Source organism: Stenella coeruleoalba, assembly GCF_951394435.1.
Source record: "Stenella coeruleoalba genome assembly, chromosome: 9".
In the NCBI taxonomy this organism is placed as follows: Eukaryota; Metazoa; Chordata; class Mammalia; order Artiodactyla; family Delphinidae; genus Stenella; species Stenella coeruleoalba.
In genome coordinates, this window is record NC_137155.1 from 11,740,364 (window position 1) to 11,761,742 (window position 21,379).

General features: G+C 39.4%; 1 long non-coding RNA gene across 4 annotated transcripts in view; it reads right to left on the reverse strand.

Moving 5' to 3' along the window:
* LOC307192065 overlaps nucleotides 1-21,379 on the reverse strand; it is a 238,336-nt gene that overhangs the window by 58,487 nt on the left and 158,470 nt on the right. For all 4 annotated transcript variants that reach the window (XR_013829952.1, XR_013829953.1, XR_013829954.1 and 1 more), the window contains exon 5: nucleotides 15,947-16,063. This is a non-coding gene — a long non-coding RNA (uncharacterized lncRNA). The remainder of the gene's footprint in view (nucleotides 1-15,946; nucleotides 16,064-21,379) is intronic.

Here is a 21,379-nt window from a genome sequence, read left to right on the forward strand (position 1 = left end):
AGCGCTTTTTTTTTTCTGTAGGTTTTTTTTTTTTTTGACCTAATTGCTGCTGAGTGGCTGTTCTTGGTGAATTGCTTTCTGAGAGACTTAGTTGTGTCCTCTGTTTAAAGGATGCTGTGAGAAAGAAGATGTGAAATAATTCATGATATATTTGGTTGTTTGTTCACTTCAACATGTCCACTCAGCAAAGGACAACTCTGAAATCTGGAAATAAGTACAAAGATTTTTGAAAATGCAAGTTTCATGGTACAGCCACTTTGGAAGACAGTTTGGTGGTTTCTTACAAAATTAAGCATACTCTTACTACACGATCCAGCAATTATGCACCTAGGTATTTACCTAAAGGAGCTGTACATGGATGTTTATAACAGCTTTATTCATAATTTCCAAAACTTGGAAGCAAACAAGATGTCTATCAGTAGGTGAACGGATAAATAAACTGTGGTACATCCAGACAATGAAATAGTATTCAGCACTAAAAAGAAATGAGCTATCAAGCCAGGAAAAGATAAGTGAACACTTAAGTGCAAATTACTAAGTGAAAGGAGCCAATCTGAAAAGGTTACATACTGTATGATTCCAACTATATGACATTCTGGAAAAGGCAAACCTACAGAGACAGTAAAAAGATTGGTGATTGATAGGGGTTTATGTGAGGGGAGAGATGAATAGGCAGATCTCAGAGGAATTTAGGGCAGTGAAAATACTCCGTACTATCATAATATCTGTAATAGCTTATGATGATGGATATGTCATTATATATATTTGTCTAAACCCATGGAGTGTACAACACCAGGAGTGAACCTTAAACTACAGTCTTTGGGTGACTATTATGTGTCAGTGTAGGTTCATCCTTGGTAAAAAATGTACCGCTCTGGTGGGTGATGTTGATGAGGCTGTGTATGTGTGGGGACAGTGGGTATGTGGGAAATCTCTGTACCTCCCTCTCAGCTTTGTTACAAGCCTGAAACTGCTCTGAAAAATAAAGTCTTCTAGGGGCTTCCCTGGTGGCGCAGCGCTTGAGAATCCACCTGCCAATGCAGGGGACACGGGTTCAAGCCCTGGTCCCGGAAGATCCCACGTGCTGCGGAGCAACTAAGCCTGTGCACCACCTGCGCTCTAGAGCCCATGAGCCACAACTACTGAGCTCACATGACACAACTACTGAAGCCCATGTGCCTAGAGCCTGTGCTCCGCAACAAGAGAAGCCACCGCGATGAGTAGCCCCTGCTCGTCCCAACTAGAGAAAGCCTGCACGCAGCAACGAAGACCCAAAGCAGCCAAAAATGAATAAATACATAAATTTATTTTAAAAAATAAAAAAATAAAATAAAGTCTTCTAAAAATGCAATTTTCAGACCTTAATGTAATTCAGATATGAAGTTTGCACTCATACGTACTTAAATATTAATTGTTGAAATAATGGCATGGAAGAATTTTATTTTTGTTGTTATTTTTAATAATAGTCATAACCTAAAATATTTACCACACCCATCCTCAGTGCTAAAAGAAATTTTCATGGATTCTTTATTAATCCTGATGCACTTAGAAGTCAGACGAGATCACATATGATTTGAGATTCAAATGGTGCAATCATACAACAGTCTAGCTCTCTACATTTTTTCTTCCTTGATTCATTGCATTTCAGTGAAGAAATGGGCTGTAAAATACTGACACAACAGGGAGGGTGCCTATACCATTGTGTATGTTTAATATTAATAAAAACTCTCATGTCATGAAATGAAAATATACTAAAACAATGATAAACATGAGCTCTCCTTAGGTCTTGTGAAATAATCTAAATACACAAACAAACGGAGACACTAAATTATGTAATGCCTTAGCCAATTTCAGTAGTGGGACAGGTTATTCAGATAGTCTTCCTTTCAGTTGGCCAAAGTTCACTGTGATAGACATTATAATGGATTATAGGATCTCCAAATAGTTTTATAGCAATTAAATTTTATCATAATATTTATATTGCCAGAAATCGTATATCAAATTTACAGGATGTGGAAATGAAATGGAGCTGATACCCTAGCTTGTGTAATTATTTAAGAAGTTAATAGAGATACTCTGAAAACTTGTGAGAGCACAAGGATTCTTCCTTTCTCCTTCTTTATGTTCCTTAGGCATGGCACGCTCCATGTGGGTGAGTACCAGGGACCGTGCTCAGCGCTTTGCGGGCATCATCGCTTTCAAGGTGGTGAGGAGGCCAACACGTGGGCTAAGAACGTGGATGTTGGACTAGGATTAAATCCTCCCTCTGCTAATTACTGTCTGTGCTCCATTGGGCAAATTACCTAACTTCTGTGGATCTCAGTTTCCCCATCTGTAAAATGGGGACAATAATTGTGTTTGCCTCATAGGGTTCTTGTGAGGATTAACTGAGATAAGTATGACTTGAGAGAGAGTCAGTCGTGTTTAACCTTCTCTTGGTGGAAGTGATTAGTATTTCTGAGGTTTTTGGTGGCAACAAAAAATAAAGGGAGGTGGTAACTTGATGGCAGGACAAAATGACAATGCCAGTGGTACACAATAAGGTGCTTTCTCTATGAAAAAGTGCTTTTATGAACTGGGACTAGAGAAATGATTTATTATTTAAGTTATAGAATTATATAATTATCATAAAATTTAGGGAGAAAATCACTAGGGCCAAAAACACAAATCTACTATAGAGAACACTACTTAATATAGCATGTACTGTTTGGAATTTTACCTGGTCACTAATTCACTGATCAAGACTCTTATGTGGTACAGAGGTCCTAGTGTTTATTCATACTGCCAGAGATTAAATCCTGTATCATTGTAAGGAGGACTATTAACTCCAAGTTAGTTCCAATAGATGCCACCATCTACTGTTTTGAAGGATCAGAGAAAGATGAAATTATTAGCATATAGTTCATCCTCAGTGGAAGTTAGGAAAGGTGAAAGGTCAGCATTTGGTATAGAGATTTGGACAAGCTTATACAATCAGAAAGTGTTTGTACATTGAACTCTCAGAAAAAAAGCACATATGTCCTAGATTAAAAAATTGTGTGGCAGAAATCTCTTTTGCCATTTGCTTTTTAACAAGAAGACACTGTAAATTTTTTAAATATAAAAATATATTATAAAAGTATATTGCAGGTACACTGTAGGAATTTTTTAAGATATATAGAGTAAAAAGAGAAAATTAAACTTATCCTTTGTGTCTTAATCTTAGTTCTGATTATTTTCATCCTTATTTAGGCTCAACATAGAATTATGTGGTAATTCTCTCATAAAATTGACATTTTACATTCAATATACTACAAACTTCCTGTATCATTATACATTCTCCTAGAACCATATCATAGTTACATTTTATTACTTTTTTTTTTTTTTTTTTTTTTGCGGTATGCGGGCCTCACTGCTGCGGCCTCTCCCGCTGCGGAGCACAGGCTCCGGATGCGCAGGCCCAGCGGCCGCGGCCCACGGGCCCAGCCTCTCCGTGGCACGTGGGATCCCCCCGGACCAGGGCATGAACCCGCGTCCCCTGCATTGGCAGGCGGACTCCCAACCACTGTGCCACTAGGGAAGCCCTATTACTTTTTTATAAAACACTTTGCTTCATTGATTCAATTCCTAAATTATTTACACTGAGTGAGTTCTCTTTTATTTCAAATATTTCACCACTAGAAACAAACACTTGAAGCTAAATCTTTATACTAATTTATCACTATTCATTTTTCATAAATTTCTGCAAGTTAAATTGGTAAGTTAAAGGGGATGTAGATTTCCTCGACTTATGCTATACGGTGTTACACATACAACTATTTAATTATAAATAGCTCATAATTTGATAACTCATTTTCCCATTAGTACTACCATTAATGTTTTGTGTATAAGTTTTGGCTGGCATAGAATATTCATAGGGGAAAAAACTGCTCATTAACTTTTCAGCACCATAGTGTGGTATATTCTGAAGGGCAAAAGGGCTCAGTATGCGATGCCCAAAATTACTGTGGGAAGATACAAGAGAAAATCCAGTGTGAAAGCCTCACATGATATTGTTCTACAAAATCGAATGCCTGGATGCTTCTACATAAAAGCAAGGGTTGGAACAAATAACACTCTCCACATAATTAATTCCCCCCCAAAGCATACTTTTCTCAGTAGCTAAGGAAATAATTCAGAGACCCCCCAAAAGTCTGCATAATGTTCTTTTCTCCACTTCCAGGCACAATTTTACTGTCTAGATGAGCTGAGTTAGGTTGAGCTTAGACTCCATATTCAGGAATTGACTAAGAATACTTGGAAGCGTGCACGTGAAAGCGTGCCCTTGGGGTGCTTGGGGGGTAGGAGAGAGAGCAGGATGGCCACACGATGCATGTTGTGTACATCGTGTATCGTGAGGAATGAGGGGATTGTAAACAGACTTTGAAGAGTATCGTTTACTTTGGCAGAAAGATTGCTAACAAAAAAGGTCACAATTTCATGAACTTATATGACCATGGGAAGGCATTACATTTAACTACCTGGTGTCTGAGTTTTTGAGCACAAGTATGCACCCATCCTAGTTTAGAAATAAATTGATAATGTGTGGGCTGAGGTTTTGACAGACCCCATCTCTTGGGGTTAAAAATCATCTGCTCCCAGCAAAATTCAATTTTCTTTTTTTTGTTTTGCAAGTGAAGGACAGAGCAGGAGGAAAAGGGAAGGGAGACCAGCTTTAAATGACTTATAAAAAGGACTCAGAAAGAAAAAAACTTTCTGGACATCAAAAAGCTCTTGCAAAATAGGCTTTTAATGATTTAAGTGTAAATGAATCAAAAACATATGGATAACATTTTCTTTTAAAATACCCTTGGGTTTAAAAAATTAAGGGGAAAAGTAAATGGAAGAGAATGTTTTAGATTTGGTGGAGCAGAAAAACATTTCAGAAAATAGCTTGAGGAGTTGGAGACACCCAGTAGAATTTGGGGTTGCTGCTTGAGCTCACTGGAGGAAGGGCATTAAGATGACTTTAGACCCTACATCCTGGAGCCCTGTTCAGCAGCTACCTGCACTTAAGAGGCATGACGAATTCAACCCCCTTCCTCATTAGGTGCCTTGACATTGAATCTAGGGGAACAGGTTGGGAGGCTGATACTGAGAGAACATACATTGCATTTTCAGGCCCTCAGCTATTTGGAAATCCAACATCCAACTGCAAACTACTACCAGGGGTGGAAGCAGATGCAATGGAAGCCACCTGGGGAGGAGTGAAGCATATGTGAGGTCTTGCTCACAAGACATCACAAAATTGTAATGTATTTAAAGTGTATGACATGATGATTTGATATACATATAGATTGTGAAATGATTCCCACGATCAAGATAATTAACACATCCATTACCTCACATACTTTTTTTTTTTTTTGGTGAGAACACTTAAGATCTACTGTCCTAGCAAATTTCAAGTATACAGTATCGTATTATTAATTATAGTCATCACACTGTACATTAGATCCTCAAACTTATTTCTCTTAGAGCTGAAAGTTTATACCCTTTCATCAACCTCTTCCATTTCCCCTAGGCCCTGGCAACCACCATTCTACTCTCCGTTCTATGAGTTCAGCTTTTTAAAATTCCACATATAAGTCAGATCATACAGTATCTGTCTTTCTCCGCCTGGCTTATTTTACATAGCATAATGTCCTCAAGTTCATCCATGTTGTCACAAATGGCAGGATGGCCTTCTATTTTGAGGTTGAATAATTTTCCTTTGTTTATATGTACCATGTTTTCTTTATCTATTCATCTACCAACAGACCCTTAGGTTGTTTCCATATCTTGGCTATTGTGATTAATGCTACAATGAATATGGGAGTACAGATTTCTAGGGAACAGGGATTTCCTTTCATTTGGATAAATGGGATTGCTGGATCCTATGGTACTTCTTGTAATTTTTTAAGGAACTTCAATACTGTTCTCCATAGTGGCTGCACCAATTTACATTCCCACCAACAGTGTAGGAGGGTTTCCTTGTCTCCACATGCTTGCCAACGTTTTTCATGTCTTGCTTTTTGATAACAGACGTCCAACAGATATGAGGTGATATGTTATTGTGGTTTTGCTTTGCATTTCTCTGGTGATTAGTGATGCTGAGTACCTTTTCATGTACCTATTGATAATTTATACATCTTATTTGGAAAAAATGACTATTCAGGTCCTTTGCCCATTTTTTTAATCCAGTTATTTGGATTATGGAGTTCTAAGAGTTCCTTATATATTGTGGATGGTAACCCCTTATCGGATACATGGTTTGCAAATATTTTCTCTCATTCTATAGATCGCCTTTTCATTTTGTTAATGGTTTCCTTTGCGGTGCAGAAAGTTTTCAGTTTAATGTAGTCCCAACTGTTTATTTTTGCTTTTGTTGACTTTGCTCTTAGTGTCAAATCCAAAACATCACGTTTAAGACCAATGTCGAGGACCTCTTCCCCTATGTTTTCTTTTAATAGTTTTATACTTTCAGGCCTTACATTTAATATATTTTGAGTTGATTTTTGTGTATGGCATATGATAGGGGTCCAATTTCATATTTTTTTCATATGAGGATATCCAGTTTTCCTAACACCATTTACTGAGGAGACTATCATTTCCCGATTGTGTATTATTAGCACCTTTGTTGAAATTAGTTGACCATACATGTGTGAGTTTATTTCTGGGCTCTCTATTCTTTTCCATTGATGTGTGTGTTTGTTTTTATGCAAATACCATACTTTTGGGATTACTACAGTTTGTAATATAGCTCGATATCAAAAATTGTAACACCTCTAGCATTTCTCTTCTTGGCCAAGATTGATTTATCTATTTGGGGTCTTCTGTGGTTCCATCCAAATTTTAGGATTATTTGTTTTGTGTCTGTGAAAAATGCCATTGGAATTTTGGTAAAGACTACACTGACTCTTGATTACTTTGGGCACTATGAACATTTTAACAATATTTATTCTTCCAATCCATGAAGATGGATTTTTTTCATCAATTGTTTATAGTTTTCAGTATACAGATCTTTCACCTCCTTGAATAAATTTATTCCTAAATATTTTATTCTTTTTCATGCTATCACAAATGGAATGACTTTCTTAATTTCTTTTATAAATAGTTCATTCCTAGTGTTGTACACAACTAATTTTTATAGGTTGATTTTGCATCCTACAACTTTACTGAATTAATTTTATCAGTTCTAACAGCTTTTCTCATGGGGTCTTTATGGTTTTCTGTATATTATAATGTCACCTGCAAACAGAGACAGTTTTACTTCTTCTTTTCTGATTTGGATGCCTTTCATTTCTTTTCCCTGCTTAATTGCTCTGGCTAGGACTTCCAGTACAAGTGTTGAGAGTGGACACTTTTGTCTTATTCTTGATCTTAGAGGAAAAGTTGAAAGCTTTTCATCACTAAGTGTGATGTAAGCTGTGTTTGTCATATACAGCCTTTATTACGTTGAGGTACATTCCATCTATACCTAATTTCTTGAGAGTTTTTATCATAAAAATGCTTATTTTTGTCAAATTGTTTTTCTGCATTTATGATATGATCATATGCTTTTTATCCTTTATTTTGCTAATGTGGTGCATCATATTTATTGATTTGCAGATGTTGAACCATCCTTGCAGCCTTGGGATAAATCTCACTTGATCGTGGTGTATGATCCTTTTAGTGTGTGGTTGAATTCAGTTTGCTAGTATTCTGTTAAGGGTTTTTGCATGTATGCTCATTATGGATACTGGCCTGTAATTTTCTTTTCTTTTTGTGTTCTTGTCTGGCTTTGGTATCAGGGTAATATTCCCCTCATTAAATAAGTTTGGAAGTGTTCCCTCCTCTTAATTTTTTGGAAGAGTTTGAAAAGAATTGATATTAATTTTTCTTAAATGTTTGGTAGAATTCACCACTGAAACAATTTGGTCCTGGACTTTTCTTTGTTGGGAGGTTTTTGATTGCTGATTCAATTTCCTTACTCATTACTGGTCTGTTCAGATTTTCTATTTCCTCATAATTCAGTCTTGATAGGTTGTATGATTCAAGGAATTTATTTCTTTTCAGTCATCGAATTTGTTGGTGTATAATTTTTCATAGTAGTCTCTTATGATCCTTTGTATTTCTGCAGTATCAGCTGTGATGTCCCCTTCATTTCTGATTTTATTTATTTGAATCTTATCTCTTTCTTCCTTGGTTAGTCTTGCTAAATGTTTGTCACTTTTGTTTATCTTTTGATAAAACCAGCTCAGTTTTATTGACCTTTTCTATTGTCTCTATGTCATTTATTTTTGCTCCCTTTGTTATTCCCTTCTACTAACTTTGAGCTTAGTTTGTTCTTTTTATCTAGTTTCCTGAGATGTAAATTATTTATTTGAAATTTTTATTTTTTCTTAATGTAGGTATTTATTGCTATTCATTTCCCTCTTAGAACTTTTTTTTTCTTCATTCTGTAAACTTGGTATGTCGTATTTCAAGATGTATGTATATATTTTTTCCTATTGATTTCTTTTTTGACTCATTGGTTGTTTAGGGGCATGCTGTTTAATCTCACATATTTGTGAATTTTCCTTCTGTTATTGATTTCTAGTTTTATACCATTGTGGTCAGAAAAGATGCTTGGTATTATTTCAGTCTTCTAAAATTTGTTAAGACTTGCTTTGTGGCCTAACATGTGATCTATACTGGAGAATGTCCCATGCACACTTGAGAAGAATGTATTCTGCTACTGTCAGATGGACTGTTCCATATTAATCTTTAAGTCCATTAGGTCTAAAGTATAGTTCAAGTTCAATATTTCCCTACTGATTTTTCATCTGGATAACCTATCCATTGTTGATAGTGGTTAATGAAGTCTGCTACTGTAACATACTGTTGTCTATTTCCTCTTTCAGATCTCCTAGTATTTGCTTAACGTATATTTAGGTGCTTCAATGTTGGGTGCATAATTTCAAATGACCTATTTTTAGAGTTCACAGATTCCTTCTTCTGATTGATCAAGTCCGCTGTTAACAATGCTTGCTATTGCATTTTTCATTTCACTCATTGTATTCTTCAGCAACAGCATTTGCTGGAATTTTTATGATTTCTACCTCTGTTAAACTTCTCATTTTGTTCACGTAGTTCTTTTCTTGAATTTATTCAACTGTTTTCCTGTGTTTTCTTGTAGCTCACCAAGCTTCCTCAGAGCAACTATTTTGACTTTTTTCTGGGCAAAATGGCAGATCTTTTTTTGAGGTCAGTTACTGAAAAATTATTGTGTTCCTTTGGTGGTGTCATGTTTCCTTGATTTTTCATGTTCCTTGAAGTCCTGTGTTGTCATCTCTACATTTGAAGAAGCAGTCCACCTCCTCCATTCTCTACTGACTGGCTTTGGGAGAACAATATCTTCCGTCATCCCTGCTAAGAATTCTGAGGCTTTTCAGGCCTTTTCTGTAGATGTGCCTACTCCACACTTCTTGTGCCCTCTTTGGGGGCAATTCTTAAGATTTTGCGCTTTCTGTTCCCTCTGCAAAGCCAGGTTGAGTGCTGACATCCTTCCATTTCCTCTCTCTAGGGTGTTGCTGGATGCTCACGCTTGTGTGCTTTCTCCCAGTCCTGCAGAGTCAGGCTGGCTTTCTGTGCATGGCCACTAACTTGTCTGCAAAGGCTTACACTTGCCACTGCTGAGGGAGTGAACAGGGAGCCAACCATAGGATGCACAGAGCAGTGGGCGTGCCTGCGGGCCACTGGGGGGATCTGCAGTCAAGGCATCCCCAGTGGCTTGTGGCAGGCTCTCTGATGGTGTCCGTGAGGGGGTTAGTAGGGTCCACATCTCTTGAATGTGTTCCAAGCCCTGGTTGCTATTCTCCCTGCCTCTTCCCACACCTGAGGCATGCAGCTCACCTCAGTACCCTGGATGGGGCAAGCAAGAGGTGGAACTCGGGCAGAATCCTGCCCAGCTGGGGAAACCAGGCACCCATTCACACACTCTTATATTCCCCCGTGGGAGAAACTGCAGGCCAAGGTGGTCTCTTGGCACTGAGCTGTGCCACCTTTGGTGAGGGGGGATGGTAGAGTGAAACTGCTCCTCTTACCCTCTTCAAGGTGTCTAATCATGGATATTTTTGCTCCGTATGCTGAAACTTCTCTGCTGGACACTTGGACTTCCAGAGTGGTACTCTTGTCTATGGATGACTGTCAAAATCAGTGTTCTTTGGGGAGAAGATGTTTAAAAGAGAAAAAAAAAGAAGCTTGTATCTGCCATCTTGCTCAGAAATTTCTTCTTTATTTTCTTTCCACAGTGCACAAAACATCAACAGAGTTAAATGATCTCCAAAGTTTGAGAAATTAATAAATATTAGAGGGCTTCCCTGGTGGCGCAGTGGTTGAGAGTCCGCCTGCCGATGCAGGGGACACGGGTTTGTGCCCCGGTCTGGGAGGATCCCACATGCCGCAGAGCGGCTGGGCCCGTGAGCCATGGCCGCTGAGCCTGCGCGTCCGGAGGCTGTGCTCCGCAACGGGAGAGGCCACAGCAGTGAGAGGCCCGTGTACCGCAAAAAAAAAAAAATAAAATAAAAAAAATTAAAAAAAAAATAAAAAATAAATATTAGATATACATTGAAGTTTCTTTACTATCTTCACATAAGGTTAAAATCCAAAAGTCTAGAAGGTTGTGAAAGAAAGCCAAAGGGGCTTTACTATCATCCCTGTATTACCTTTTCTATTGCTTCACAAAGGATTTGAGCCACAGTGACAAGGCATCCTCTTCAAGGGTTCAGGAACTCCTGCCCCTTTGGACAATCAGTCCTTCAAATGTGTGGTCCTTATTGATTAGTGAAAATTTCATCCACAGACTTTGATCACCTATGAAAAGGAATCTCCTTCTGAAGTTTGAGTTTAATAAAACCATCTTTTCTTACTAAAGGGAGATGTGCACATTTGGTGTAGTCTGTAGACTTACTGGTCATGTATTTTCATGATTAGGAGGACAAGGGAATAAGCAAATCCACTTTAGAATCAGTCTTTAGCTCACATAGTTTATTACCTGAAAATTCAGCACTTACCACCAGCATTAGACAATGGCAATATCTAAATAATCAGCACAACTTTTTATTGATTCAGGAAACATCTTTGGTCCTTGGTGGGTTCAACTTGGTTGATTTAGTTTTAGCAATATTTATGGAAACACATGAAATATTAGGACTAGAATGCCTGTTTTCATTCCCAGGCACATCATAAATATGTGACGTTATTTTCCTGCCATGATACTGTTCTCTGTCTCATAGAGAACCTAGGATAGTGTATCTTTCTTTTCTCATTGACTGTCCAACCCTCCAGTATGCCTTCTTTCCTGATCCATCCCAGATGAAACGGTGACATCCAGAACTACTATTTTACTAACATGTTCAACCCCACCCCTCCCCCAGTCCATGTTCCTTCCACCTCCTCCCATTTCCTGTTACTCCTTCCAGGAAAAAAATCTCAGATCCATGTTTGATATCTTCTTTTCTATTCCTAAATGGCTGCATTCTGCTGAAGAGATTCACTTAATAGGGCACATTACCACCTCACCACATTAGTGACCTTCAGCTTCAGCTGGGCCACTTTCAACTTTGTTCATCAATCTTTGAATTTGGTCTGAGTTCGCTCCCATTCTTGTCCCAGTTTTTCTTTGACCCACAGCCTGTCTCTGAATATATGATCTTACTTTACGTCATCAGGTGTGAACTACCTCAAACTCCTGCCCCTCCTCGCCTCATAGAAATTCATGCTCCTCTGTTCCTTCCCTGCCTGTTTGTCTCCATGGTCAGAGAATAAATGCCCTGTCTCTTGTTCAATGCCAACATCTTCAGTGTTGCCCTTGATCCCATCTGTTTTGCTTCAAGACCATGATCAATCAAATACAATATTTACTGTTTAATCGTCAACGAACCCTTCTGTCTTGGCTTCTTTCCCTTGGGCTAAATAAATGTTTAAATCTTTGCACACTTGAAAAACAAAACAACCACAGCAGAAAAAACCTCCCTGGGCTCATGTGTCCTCTGTGAGTAGTCCCTCTCACATCCTTCTCTGCATGGTGAAACTTCTTGTAAAAGTCATGGCAAGACTCTCCACTCACTGCTTTCATCCTTTTCACTCCACAACCCCTCAAACTGTTTCAGCCTCCAGCCCTTACTATCTTTGGAAATTTCACCAAAGACCTTCTTCTTTCTAAGCACAGTGACACCACATCAGTGCTTTTCGGGCAGGGTTTCCCTGGCCACCTCTGATACTGTGGAACATTCATTCCATGTGGAATCACTTGCCCGTGTTGACTGTCCTCACTGGCCCTCAGTGACTGTTCCCTCTCTGTCCCATTCTTGGGACCGTCTTGCTTCACTATGTAGCTGATTGGTCACTACTTTCTCTAGATTTTCTATTTTCCACTAGATTTTCTCTAGTTTTCATTGTACCACCATTCATTTGGAGTTTACTATTATCTGTTTGCCAGCAACGTCCAATTCAATTTTTGCAGATCCATCCCAAACTTTATGGTCACATATCCCTACTATCGCTTACTTTTCTACCTCTTCTCATGCTATTCTCCTTTCTCTTACTTAACTTTTAATCATCCTTAAGATTGGGATCATGCATCTTCACTTCCAGGAAGCTTTCCCTAAAACACCAGGTGGCCAGTGACCCTCTTTCATGCTCTTTGGCTCCAAAGGTGTATTTCTCTCACAGCTATCCCCACATCACAGGGAAATTATTTGCTCTTGTGTTCCCTAGTCTCATTATTCTGCATGCTCTTGAAGGACACATATCCTGAGCTTGGTATCTAGTAGGTATTTAACGGCTTTTTGAGAAAATATCAGTTTATTTTCTTAATTGATAGGATTTGTGTCACATACAATTTTTTTAACATCTTTATTGGAGTATAATTGCTTTACAACGGTGTGTTAGTTTCTGCTGTATAACGAAGTGAATCAGCTATACGTATACATATATCCCTGTATCCCCTCCATCTTCCGTTTCTCTCCCACCCTCCCTATCCCACCCCTCTAGGTGGTCACAAAGCACCGAGGTGATCTCCCTGTGCTATGCGGCTGCTTCCCACTAGCTATTTTACATTTGGTAGTGTGTCACATACAATTTTTATGATCACAGAAAATTAAAATATGAAAGTAATAAAGAGCTTAGAATTTGTCTTGTTGACTGCATTCTGTCTAAACTACATATATGTGACATATATAATACAGTTATATAATATATATTATAATCCATATTATATATTAATTATATGTGTGTATGTGTATATACACACAATTAACATGTAATATAGATTATACACTCTTTTACAAGAACTTCTCAATCTCAGAAAATGTGCTCTAATTTGGGGAACTATTTCCTTTTGTTGATTTTTTTTCCTCTTTCCTCTTCCAAAATGCTATTTCCTCAGAGAATCCTTCCATGACCTCACATGGTCCCAGCATATTCATTTTCTAATCCTTACCCTAACCTTACTTTTAAATTTATACATTTAATGTTATACACTTATCTATATTACAGTTATCCTCTTATGTAGATGTCTACATAGCTTTATGAATATTTGAACTTATAAATATTTTTAAGTGATTGGTTTTGGGTTTGACTCTTCCCAACCTCGTGAAGAAGGTGAGTACTTATCTATCTCGTTCTTCACCCTATCAGTATGCCTGGCACATAAAAGGACTTAATAAATATTTACTGACTTCATCAAATGAGTGAATGGGTGGAGGGAGGATAAGTTGGTTGGGGAACAAGATTATCCAGAGGTAAAACTGAAGCATACTGGAAGAAGGTCATAAAGTCACTGGGCTTGGAAATTAACCTTACTGTAAAAAAGTAAAACAAAACACTTCCACACAGATGTGTCCTGGGTCAGCAAAGAGCTTAAGTAGGCTCTGAGTTGTTTATAAGAAACAGAGCCAAAATGAATCCAACCTTTATTTGCAGTTTTCAGACTTTCTCTTTTTTTATTTGCAAAAATGTTCCCATTGCTCATGTTTGCCCCTAAATGGTGTCTAAAACAAGAAGAAAGAAAGCCGTGCACACACCAGTGGCATGGAAACTCAGGAGGGCTGTTACTCACGGTGCATCTCCCAAAGATTTGGCCCCTTCCTCTTTTTGCCAACTGTATACCCTGCACTTCGCTGCATGATGCGAAAGAGCTGAACCTTAACAGTCCAACCTGGGCAGGGCAGAAGTTTCATGGGGGAGTCATACAAGAGAAGACACAGGCCAAAGCTACTTTGAGGAAGGTTTCAAAGCCAGGCTAAGACATATAGATTTTATCTGTCAGGAGGTAATTTTTTTAATGTTAGAATTATACTTAAATCTGTATTTTGGGAAATATTGCTGTGATTCTAATTGTAAATTGAAGTTTTTTCAGAGATTAAGGAAGAATATACCTGTTAGGAGACTGTAGCTCTAATCCTGGTTTTATGCAATAAAAATTTGAATGACTCCATTTTTCTCTATCATGTTACAATGGATTATAAAATACAAAAAAAAATAAATATAGTTTAATAGAAGAAGAGGACTAATCAGAATCAGGGAACAGTGATAGAAATATCACATGGGTAATGAAAGATACAGTAATTAGGCATAAATGTAATTTCTACAAGGTAATTATAATTAAGCTGTAAATCTGCCTTGGAGCTTCCCAGAAGCCAAAGCAAAACAGGAAGCATAATCAATTATATAATTTAGATTGTACATATAATAATAAAAGCTAATATTTGTGTTCTAACTTTGTGCTGGACCCTTTATATGTATTTCTTTACATATAACCATTTCTACATATACTTGAAGATCTCACTTCCTTGAGAGAACTCTATTAACTAAATCAGCTGATAAAAAGATCTTCTGCAATGAGGAAGTGAAAATTTATGCTGAAAAGCATCTCCTTTTTTTTCTTTAGAGAATAATCAACCTAAATTAAACTTTTAAATTCTTGATTTAAGGCAGCCAGCCTGTTTCAACAAAGTTGCCAAATATTCTTAACCAAAAGGAAGCATTGCAAGATATGACAAACAGGAAAGCTAAACAAAAGTCAACAGTGTTGCAAATCATACATTTATGGGAGGAAACGCTCCAGCCCTGCCGCCAAGCCTGGAACTGAAACCTACAAGGCAGACCACACTAACATCCACAGGGCGGTGGGCTGTGCAAAGCTCAGAAGGAGGCCCCCCGCAGAACTCAGGCTGGGCAGTGCAAACAGCCGATGAGCAGGGTAGCCTGCGGTGCAGGCCTTCAGGAAGCCAGTGAGAAGTCTAGCCACTAGCTGTGTCGTCAGAGGCTAACAAAACTTAGAGAAGACTGGATATTCATTGGACGTGAAACTCAAATTACACACTGTTCTGTTCCAAATCTGACTCCTGGAAGTTAGCTATAAGGTAACCGCATCCTCAACATCTTTGGAACAAATCAGTGGGGATTTTCCCTAGCTTCTTTAAATAGTACATCTCCGTGTACATGTTAATGACCCTTGTTCCAGTAGTAAAACCGAGCCTAGCCAGGGGGTCACCAGTTCAGATGCCTAAGAGGTCACACAAGTAACAAAAATGAAGTGCATACTGCAACTTAGGAATGTGGGCCCAGTAATATGGGAGCTTTCTATTTTTAAAAAAGAAATTGAAAATCCAGACTTTTCAATGAAATCTCCCAATCTGTAATCATTAGTAACTAATTCAAATATGTTTAATACTTTAAACAGTCGGGCCAATGCAATTCTCTGAACTAAAACCTTCAATTTAACACTTTCATAGGAAGGTAACCTCCATGAATTAAATTCTCTTAATAGAGCTTTTAATAAAGGTCGGCAGCAAATCAGTGAGAGTAAGACTGTCTGGTAAAGATTTCAGTCTCTTGTTCCCGATTCATGACAGATACATGATCATTTGCGCTGACAACAGATGTGACATCCTTTTGTGACAATTGAAGTGGCACCAGGACTTACCTAAACCACAATGGGCCATCTTCAAACGAAGCTGAGCTGAGACAGTGTCTGTCAATCAGGGTAGGGTTTTCTTTCCGCTAATGCTGGGTTTCCCAACAGTTGAATAAATGGATATGTCTAGAAGAGAACAAGAACCATGCTCAGTGTCATGCAATATGGGATTTTCATAGGAAGTGGACCTTAAATAACTGTGGGAGGAATTGGGGAAAGAAGATACAGAGAGGCCATTGGGACATCGCTGGAAGCACTGGCCTGGGGAGATAATATGGATCTTACAGGGCAATCTGAGAAGCGAAGGACATTCCTTTAGAAAGAGACCACTCGCTGAAAGATCTAGGGAGCTCTGATCTCTGTGTGACTCCCACCTCTGTGGGTCAGCAGGCAAGAATCAAACAGGGCCTGGGCCTCTGTGGGCCGGGTCTGAAGTCTGGAGGAAACTCTGTCCATGGTGGGGAGGGGCACAAGGTCCGGCAGGAACCCTGGGCCCCTCTGCGTATCTCATCTAACCATGAAAAGTCCTCAGAGTATAATGGCCCCTGCTTCACTCCTGCCTCCCAAATTTCACACAAGCTTCTCTTCTGGCCACGCTAGCCCAGGACAATAAAGAGAAGGGGGTTTGGGCAAGCATAATGCCTAGCTCAACCAGATCGACAACAGCACAAACCAGCACAGTGAGGGTGGAGACCTCCATTTCCACAAAATAGGCCACGATAATTTTAGCTGGAAGACTCCCAAATCCATTTGACTCTATGTTACAGGGAAAGTCTGCTGGAAAAGAAATTGGGGGTGGCTAGGCAGTTAGAGAGCCTTGCATTTGAATCTTGATCATTTGCTTGCTTTACGGCCTTAGGAAAGATACGCAACCTCTTTTTTTTTTTGCGGTACGCGGGCCTCTCACTGCTGTGGCCTCTCCCATTGCGGAGCACAGACTCCGGACGCGCAGGCTCAGCGGCCATGGCTCACCGGCCCAGCCGCTCCGCGCCATGTGGGATCCTCTGAGACCGGGGCACAAAACCGCGTCCCCTGCATCGGCAGGCGGACTCTCAGCCAGTGCGCCACCAGAGAAGCCCCGCAACCTCTTTTGACTCAGTTTCTCCATCAAGAAAGTGAGGCTCATAATACCAACATTAAAGTTTTGTCTTAAGGATTAGACAAAGTTTGGGACAGTACAAAGTGTGATCTGCGGGAACAAAGACTACGTTTAGATTAGTAATCATTGCAGCCTCTAGGATCAAACAAGGTGTCTGATACCAAGTAAGCAAGCAAAGCGTGTAAGTCACTGTTATTGCTTATAATAAGAAGAGGGACTCTTGAACACACAGGAAAGTTTAAGAGGATGAATGGATTGCAGTTTTCCTGATCTTTTTAGAGGTTGATGAAAATGAATTCTCTCAAAGGTTTGTTGTGTGCTAGGACACATTTAGTATGAATTAATTTTTATTCTTATAGTTAAAAAGACTGGGAAAGTGGGCAGTATAACAGATTCTATACATAAGCATTCTTTCATTCTTTGTCCGAAAAGCATACTATCATGTAATCTCCCTCAGGTCCAGCATCAGCTTCATCAGTATTTAGCATCCCATCTCTGGGCAGAATCCAGCCTACATCCAGCAAGGAGAAGACAAATACACTGACCACACACACTGCATCTTTCTCCTTGAACACATGCACACGCTGGCCTTTGGTGAGAGGCAGGGCATGAATAGGAAAAAACAGAGATGCATTCCAACAAGACATTAGCTAAACAAAAGTCAAGTCCACCAGGCAAAGCCCTCAGGAAATTGGTTAACATATTTTTCCGCCATTCAACAAAAGATAGCAGGCACTTGTCTCAATATCTCCTTTCATCTGTGAAAGCTTTAAAATTGATTCATGGTTTCATAACTACAACAAAGTACCTTGGATAGATTAAAATCAAGGCTTTTTTTTTTTTAATTTGGATATCAACAGCAAGAATCCCACCCAGGTCTTGCTAAAAAACAACTTTGGCTGACGTTATGAAATGCGTCCGCAAGCTCTTCTTTAGCCAAATGAGAAGTCGTCTGGAAAGGATTCATCCTTTTAGTGTACACAGAAGATCTTCTTCTTGGATCTATAAACTAAGTCTTTAAATTCCACTGTAATTACTCCAAAGACATAAATAGAGCCGATACTATTTCTGGCATCCCAGCTGGCCCTTTAGACAAGGTACACAGCATTTTCAAATAAAGCTTCCACGAAGTGTGTAGGTATTCTAGCAACAGACAGCCGCCTGGAAATTTTAAAACGTAGTGTCTAAAAGAATGGCTTCCAAAAATGCTAGTGTGTAGGACAGGTCCCTTTCTTCATCTTGATTTTTGTACCAGTTGTTAGCATTGAGTTTCTTAGTAAGGGCCGAAACCTACTCTGTTTTCAACCACTAACTTGGCTCTCTTTGGAGGTTCTGTATACTGAAACAATTCATTAAAATACTCATACATAAAGTTTTATTAACAGGATATGTTATCACTCCCAGACTCATGCTGTAGTTATTAACCAGTGCAATTGAAAAGCTTCATTTCAAAAGCCAGAATCTCACAAAACTATCTTAGCATTAGTGTTGATGAATGCCAACATCATATCCACTCTCAACGTGAACACCACCCGTATCTGGAGTCCTTCGTGGACTTGGACAGGAACATTTTACCCTTGCTCTTTGTGAACACCCTGGGCTTGCTGTTATGAGCAGACTTCTCAACTCCCAAGGCATACCAGGCCTTTTCTCTTCATTATTGCTGATCACATTTGCTTGCCCTTGGAAACTCACCAAAATCTGAATTTGCATTACCGACTCTACTGCTACCAAACAACAACAACAACAACAACAACTGGATTAATTTCCAGAACATACCGTTGCTTTACATTTTTGATTGAATAAAAAAAGACTTGAGAATCAGCACTTTGTTTCTATTTTATTATTTACCTGTCCCTTTGTTTCTTTACCTATAAAATAACAGGTCAGGGAAGCTGTTGTGTCAATCTCTAACTTGGAAGGCAGAGACTCTGGATGGAAACACTGTTAGTCATTCGTGCCTCTAGGCCCAATATAGCTTTGTACCTTCTGGCCCACTTGTGGGAGGGAGGGGTCAAGTGACTAGTTTTGACTAATGAGTCATGAGCATAAATGACATGTGTCCCTTCTCTCCTACAGTTTATTGCCATTAGAGACCTTCTGGAGCGTTCTTTCCCTCTGCTATGGTGGCAAGTAGTGTTCCAGACAGCTGCTCCACCAGTTTGGAGCAGCCTGGAGTGACAATGACAAGGATGAAGAGAGGGCCCTCAAGGAACACAGAGTGTGAACAAGAATTAAGACCTTGGCTGTAAGCTACGGAGCATTTGGAGTTTGATACCATAGTTCTGCCTGGTCTTACCCCGACCAATATCATTCATTCTCCACCCAGATCTTCCCAAGTGAACCTTCCTTGAGGAGAGGTTCAGTCATCAGCTACTATCTTCAATTAACAAGGACGACGCTCTTCATCCTTTACATGCACGGGATGAAAATTCATTTTGAGCGATGACTACAAACGTTCACTGCCTTTCCACATCCTCTCCTTAGGTCCTTTGTGAGTAAGGATGCTTTTGTGTACAACACTCGAGCACAAGGCAAACCTGTAGTTTCAGAACGCTGTGATGTGAGCTTGTCCACTGAGGGGTTCAGTCCATCCTCAGTTAGGGTCACATCCTGCCATACTGATTAAAAGAAGAGGCTTCGAAGTTACCCAGACCTGCTTCAAATCAGAGCTCTCAGTATCTTCCGTAATTTATTAATACTTAACTTTTATGCATCCCAACAACCTCTTTTATAAAAAGGAAATACCATATTTTAGTGTCTGGCACACAGGGTGGATTGTGATTTTCGACTCTTCCACAGTCACTGGCTATACTTGCTCATAAAGGAAGTCCTTGTTTACCAGGAAAACCAAACACAGCCCACACAGAAAAGGAGGCACGCTGTGGCAGACAGACCCTAAGGCGCCCCCCCATTGTCCCCACCTCCTGGTGTTTAACTTTGTTTAATTCCTTCCTCTTGAGTGGAGGTGGGACCTGCAACTGCCTTCTATCCAATAAAATATAGCCAAGGTGATGGGATAACACTGCCATGGTTAAGTTCTGTTCCATAAGAATCTGTCTGAACAGACTGGAGCCAGAGACTGCCCTGTGGGCTTGATGAAGGGAGAGGCTGGGCTGGAGAAACCCAGGTACAACGGAGTGCAAGAGGCCGCTAGGAACTGCAGTGGCTACTGGGAGTTTGGGGCAGCCTTTAGCCAACAACCCTCAAAAAGCCCGGGCCCTCAATCCTCCAACCACGAGGAAATTAGAGATTGAGTGGGAATTCTGCCCCAGTTGAGCTTCCAGAAGAGAATGCAATGTAGTCCATGTCTTGGTTGCATGCTCGTGAGGCCTAAGCGATGGACCCAGCTGAGCCTCGGCCACAATGCTGACCCATGTACGTTCTGAGATAATAAACACACATTGTTTTGAATTCTTAAGTATGTTGTAATTTGTTATTGCTGCGTAACAAATGCCCATGCCAAACTGGAAAATTTGGCTATTTTATCATGTAAAGAAGGCCATTTGAATCCTTATTTAAAAGATCAGATATTAAATTCTCTTCCTTCCCAAATCAAATATTTGAGATTTCAGAATTCTCATCTACAATCATATGGTCATACAAGAAGATGGCCCTTTAAACTTACTTTGGATATTACTTATCAGGTTTTTGTTTACCAGTTTATTGATACTTGATCAAGTAATAAAACTAATTCTTCTGAAAATACTTCTGCAATGAAATTTTATAATAAAAATCCTTTGTTATGAAAAGAACTTGAGAACATTTTCTGCTAAGAAGGGAAGTAAACAGTCATTTATTCATTGGCCCAGTCCTGTTTATCATTGAAGTAAGTCAGAAAGAGAAAGACAAATACCGTATGCTAACAAATATATATGGAATTTAAGAAAAAAAAAATGTCATGAAGAACCTAGACAGGAATAAAGACACAGACCTACTAGAGAATGGACTTCAGGCTATGGGGAGGGGGAAGGGTAAGCTGGGACGACGTGAGAGAGTGGCATGGACATATATACACTACCAAACGTAAAATAGACAGCTAGTGGGAAGCAGCCGCATAGCACAGGGAGATCAGCTCGGTGCTTTGTGACCGCCTGGAGGGGTGGGATAGGGAGGGTGGGAGGGAGGGAGATGCAAGAGGGAAGAGATATGGGAACATATGTATAACTGATTCACTTTGTTATGAAGCAGAAACTAACACACCATTGTAAAGCAATTATACCCCAATTAAAAAAAAAAAAGCTTAATGTCATTTACTTTTGAAAGCACTTTCCATGTTTCTCCCAGAATGAATTGATTCTTTCCTTTGGATTCCCAGAACAGCTTAATTATAAAACATCTTA